Source organism: Octopus bimaculoides, chromosome 2 (genome assembly GCF_001194135.2).
Source record: "Octopus bimaculoides isolate UCB-OBI-ISO-001 chromosome 2, ASM119413v2, whole genome shotgun sequence".
In the NCBI taxonomy this organism is placed as follows: Eukaryota; Metazoa; Mollusca; class Cephalopoda; order Octopoda; family Octopodidae; genus Octopus; species Octopus bimaculoides.
Window position 1 is genome coordinate 68500664 of NC_068982.1, and position 6240 is coordinate 68506903.

At 32.0% G+C, this 6240-nt stretch overlaps 1 protein-coding gene across 13 annotated transcripts in view; it reads right to left on the reverse strand.

Moving 5' to 3' along the window:
- The window catches only part of LOC106879514 (ralBP1-associated Eps domain-containing protein 1), a 138270-nt gene that overhangs the window by 87377 nt on the left and 44653 nt on the right, over positions 1-6240 (reverse strand). The window contains exon 1 of one of the 13 annotated variants that reach the window (XM_052978122.1): positions 1189-1697. The exons of the other annotated variants lie outside the window; for them this stretch is intronic. The gene's annotated coding sequence lies outside the window, so the exon portion shown is untranslated. Of the gene's footprint in view, positions 1-1188; positions 1698-6240 lie in introns of those variants that run through there. 13 annotated transcript variants of the gene reach the window in all.

The following is a 6240-nucleotide window of genomic DNA, read 5'->3' on the forward strand; positions in this document are numbered from 1 at the left end:
AAAAAAAAAAAAAAAAACCAATGCTCAAAATATGAGATTAAATCCAAAGATCTTTTTGTTTCTACAGGATCAAAGAAAGAACTGATTGCAAGCTAATACTCTTATATAACTAAGATTTTTTTTTTTTAATCATATCGTTTCAATGACAAAATTCAGTCAAGGAATAATCAGGTGAGGCTTAAGTGGAACTTAACATTTCTTAAAGAAAACTCTTTAGGGAATTCTTATTTCAAGGTTATAGCAGTGCAAGAATCTAATGAAAATATTTCAATAATGTATTGTATTAAACTTGAATATTTTCAATTAAATAAGTTAAGCTTAATTGTGATTAGACTATATTTTTTTTTTAATTATGAACCCTACATCATACCTTGAGATAACCTAACATGTTTATTTGGAATAAAAATGAAATACAGTGTAATAGTGTTTAGAAATAAAATAGAGTGAGAAAAAGATTTTAAAAAATAAGAAAATAATGTTAAGAATATGCAGTTAAAATGAAAATAAATTAATGTCAATGCACTCAAGCTAGAATCCTAACAAATTATGCTATTAGAATTATATCAAAAATCAAATGTTATTACTTCTTGCCTCCCTCCCACCTCACCAAGAAAAAGTGCTAAAGATATTTAAAGGTGAGGGGAAAATAAATATAATTTTTTTTTTTTAATTATAAAATGCATGTATATAAGACAATATCTATTTTACAGACGAGAAATTATTGTAACTATTTTTTCACATGTAATATTTTTAGGCATAAATTTACATATGACTATAAACAAGTTTGATCTGCCTTGTTTGTTGCAATCAATATGTGGAACATCTAAAACTATTTATGAAACAACAAAGCCAGAGTTTAAAATTAGAAATTTTTTTTTAAATGTTTGAGCATTAACAACTATATTTGCACTATAAAACATACAACAAATATTGAGTTACTTATCCTTTAAAGTACATCTTATATCTAAAAACAAGGAAAAAGAGAAGAAAACATATATTTTAAATTTAGAATAAACTGCGAAAAGGTGAATCCTTTTTCTGGTGTACAGTAATAAAGAGAATACTACTTATAAAGTACAATATATTTCAGGTAGATGATGCGTTATCCATCTATCACTTAGAGTGAAAAAAGCTATAAAAGTATGTAAAATATGAACAAACCTATAACAACAGTAAATATATTATTACCTTGCTGACTGTTTCTTCTTATTCGACAGCGGGAAGCAAGAGTTTTGTGTAAAAAGCTATTTCCAAGCATTGTTTTAGAACCTTTAAGTTTCTTCTTAGTAATCAAAGTCTTTGTAACAAAGGGGAAAATGTCTATGAAAAAGTAGGCTAAATAGCAGTAAAACTGCTTGACTTGAGTAATTACAGCAGTAAAGAAGATGAATTTCAAGAATACAGTTTCAGTAGTCAAACCTGAGCAATCGCCAATTAGGACTTAATTTTCACAAAAACCATTACAGTCACCAAAAATATTTATGAAACAAGCAAAAGACAAAATTAGAATAAATTAACAGTGGAAAAGTAACAAAGTGATATACTGTAAGAACAGTAAACAGGAGTTATCCACTGACGCATCTGGCATGTGTAGGGATTACTGCGGACAAAAGACACATTCAATAGAAAGCAAGGGACATAAAAAATGCAGTTGACAATAACGACAAACTCTGTTTTCTCTACAAGACAGAAAGAAAAGAGTAAATAAACTGCATGTGGGGGGAGGTTTATACTGAAGACGCAAATACACACAATAAATTTACAGAAACTCGTCAATTATAATACAGATAGGATAGCAGTAAAATAAAGGAGGTGGGAGAAGAGAAGTTGAATGAAAATACTGCATCTGATATCCAATAGAAGTAATTTAAGATAAGAGAATAGAGAGGGAAGGAATAATAATAATAAGCTAAATTATAATAATAATAGTAATGTGGTCATCATCATCATCATCATCATCATAAGCATTTAAAAATAGAATAAGAGAGAAAAGAAAAGAAAATCTGCTTCTGTGAAGAAAATTATTACAAAGAAACCATTTGATTACAAAATAAATGAAAGTTATTTCTTTCAAGCTTGAAAGAAGCAATTGTATATAAATAATCAGCTTCAGCCTAGAGCAAAATAAGCAACTTAGATTGTAGGTGCGCAGGATAAAAGTGCTATATATTGTTTCTTTTTAAGAATGATATAAGAAAATGAATGGAAGGGGCTCTCTGATTTCACAAAGAAATAGTGAAGGAGATACAGAGATGGACAAGAATAGAGCGAGAAATACAATGCAAATACAAGTAAGTGGTGTATGCTTGCTTACATATGCTTGTGTAAGCATACATGTGTATGCTTGCTATTTCATCAATATGATAAAAATTGGAAAGGTTTCTCATAGCTAGGGGGGGGGGGGGGTGAATAAAAAATGTTCACTTATTATTTATTGGTTGAAAGGTTCTGCAAATTTAAACATTTACATGACTAAATATAGCAATAAATTTCCAGGAAACTACGGTAAATTAAAATTTTTCAGAAGTGCACATTTTATTTGCATTTAGTTGGTTTTTAAGCATTTAGATCTCGAAAGCTTTCAGTTGTTTCTATTTTGGCAAGCTGTTATGAGAATCATTCTTGTAGAAATGATAGTAAAAATATATTTATTAATAACTAAACCAAAGAGTACATTTGAAGCCAATTTTTCAGCTTGATTCAAATGAACTACTTTGTTTTGCATAAAATTGTCACCTTTACCTCCATATGAAAATACAAAATGGTGGTCTTATACATTTGACTTCACCAATGGAATTATTTTCCTATAGATGACCTGAAACTTATGGCAAACCTGTAAAGCTGTGTTCATAACAATATCTGCTTTAATGATCTGCTTGTGACATCTCCTTTTCATAATGGAAGCACTTAATGCAAAAACTGTCTAATTCTTGAGTGGATGAACAAATAACTATGGATATAGTTTGAGACAGTCAGCATCTATGCCTCTAAATAAAGGTTTACTTCAGAAAGAATGACACTGAAATACAATAAGCTTATTCTTATTCTTTTTAATTTTACACACACACACCACACAAGGAGGGAGTGAGAGAGAAACAGAAGAGGAAGATAGACAGACATCTTGATTACAAGCATATCAGTTTTCTTGTTTTGGGGTTTGTCTGTTGCTTTTTTTCCTCATGAAATGAACAGAAATGCATGTATGAAAGTAAGGGAAAATTATACTCTTAATGCACGGATGCTTAGAACATCATCAATATTTAACCCCAGTTTTCATACTGGCATGGGTTGGCTGATTCAACAAGAGAACTAGCAACCTAGAGGACTGTGCTAAACTCCAGGGACTGCTTTAGTATGGTTTCTATGGCTGGATGCTCTTCCTAATGCCAACCACTTTATAAAGTATATCAGGTACTTTTTATGTGACACAAACACCAATGAGACATGTCAACGTCTGCTTATGACCACACAAACATCTAAAACAATTAGCAAAAGTATAGTTCATGCTACTAAGTTATACTTGCATGCAAGTGATGGCTATGGTGCCAAGATGCCAATGGCAACAATATTTTGGTACCAAAAAGCTCAGATCATAATGTAACACATTAAACCTGAAATCCTCAAAAACAATGAAGCATCACAGAACTAAAACATTTATAGGGGGTATCTGCAAAGAGACCCAACACAAAACTAAACTTTTCCAGTGGAATGAGGGTTCAACAACAGACTTATTCCACAGTTCCAAACACACAGGCATTACATTACACAGCTCAAGGTACAACCTCACTCTATTTAATCCTTGTTCATCTACCCATGACATCACACATGATTGTGTCCTGGAATGGACATATTCATGAGTGATACACTGTATATTACTGACTATCTCTAAGACTAAAGCAACATGAAATGAAGTGCCTTGCTCAGGGAGACAATACACTGCCCAGTCCAGGAATCAAACTCATGACCATATGATCCAGCACCCTAACCACTAGGCCACACAAGTTTACATCTTAACACAAAGACATAACTATCAAGATAATTATGTCTTTGTGCAAATTCTCTTTTTTTTTTATGGTAACAGGTTAAGTCTGGTACTTATTCTATAAGTTGCTTTGCCAAACCACTAAATTACAATGGCACAAACAAACCAATACTGCTTGGCAAGCAGCAAGGCAGGATCTTGACAAACACACACATACATACACATATAATAGGCTTCCGCACAGTTTCCAGTTACCAAATTCAGACACAAGGCATTGGCTGGCTGGGGGCTACATTAGGTACTGCACAATGGGATTGAACTAGGAACCATATAGTTGCAAAACAACCACATCCATCATCCTTTTTTAATATGCAAAATAAGCAAAACATGTACAAGAGAAAATATGCATCCTACATAAATAGAAAGAGGAACAATAGTAATTTTTTTTAATATTGTTCTTTATATTTCAATATTTCTCTTTGTACACACTTTTTCAATTTATATGTAAAATTTTTAATTCACGTTACATATACATGTATATAAACAAATACATTATAATTTCAAGTTAATTACTTTTGTAGCCTTAAAATGACATTTATTCAGTAGTTATTACTCAAAGTTGTACAGAAAGAAATCTGAACCAAACTGAAGTTATGCCAAGTATTTATTTATTCAGTTATTTACTATATGTTCTTATTGTGCTAAAATTATTTTCTTTGAGTTAAGAGGGTAAACAAACAATTCTATTGTTAGAACAGTTAACCGTTGTACTATAAACTTTTGTTATTTTGTAACTAAACCAAGTTGACATCACATCATGACTATATTAATGTAAAAGTTATCAAAATATCCCCATATGTTACAAACATTACCTAAATCATTTCAGTTTTTGTTGTTATGTTTTATCAAGATCCATAGAAAAAAGGCAACATAATGCATTGCTAAATGCAATGAAGTTAGTGATATAAGAAAATAATTTTGGGTGGCAGGCTTTATCTATGGCTCAGCTTAAAACACCATCACCTGACCATGGGGTGCATTTAACACAGTCTACTCTGTTGCAAGTAATCGAAATTGCTTTCTGATCTTAGATTATGGAGATCTAGCTCCACCACACACATACTCCGAACCACCTTTTCCCACCAGTTCAGAGGCCCAGCGAAAAACTCATGGCTGTTGTCCTTCCTCCATTGAATAAAGTATCACAATTTTTACATGCATGGCTATGTAGTTAAGAAGCTGCTTTGCAAACACATGGTTTCAAGTTCAGTCACACTATGCAGCACCTTGGGCAAGTGTCTTCTACTATAACCCCAGGCTGACCAGTGCTTTGTGAGTGAATTTGGTTGATGGAAATTCTATGGAAGCCTATCATATGCACATGTGTATATGTATATATGTTAGTTTATACATACCTATACATACATGTGTGTCTTTGTGTTTGCCCCACCACCATCGCCTGACAACCTGTGTGGGTTTGCTTATGTCCTTGCAACTTAGCAGTTTAGCAAAAAAGACAAATAAAATAAGTGCCAGACTTAAATACTGACAGTTTGTTTCTAAACTCTTCAAGGCAATACCCTAGCATAGCTGTAGTCCAATGAGCGAAGAGAGTAAAGATAAAAAAAATATACAGACTTTCAATATCATATATTAAAATGACAAACATCAAGATAGATGTACATATTTAATACAAAGTACATATTTGTAGAAACAGTTATGAAAACTCAAGAGATGACATATTCTGTTTAGGATCAAATTATTCTTCAGTTAAACTTAAGAGAATAGCTCTTAAAACAAATTAACTTTTACAACTGTCCTCAACAATCCCAGACAGTAAAACAAATTATAAATATTGGGGTTAATTCCTAAAAGCTAGGCAACTGGACTGTAAAATCTAGTAATTAACTTCAATATACATAAACATATTTGAATACATTTTGGTCTTTCTGTGAGATGATTATACACTAAGCTTTGGATGCAAGTCATCTACTTCAACAGTTACTAACTGGAAATCACAGAAACTTCAACTGAAAATGGAAATAAAAAAAATAAAAAAAAAAAAAGACTCCAGCTCCCTTATCAAGATCAATGACAAGGGGATAAAGTAATTTGATTGGCTTAGAGGAAGACCATGACTGGCTGTTGTTATGTGGCCCCAAATCAATCCTCACCAAATAGTCCTATGGTACACAGTAGTTGAACACAAAACAAGGAATGATCCAGAGAGCCATTTTACCCACTATCTATCTATCTAT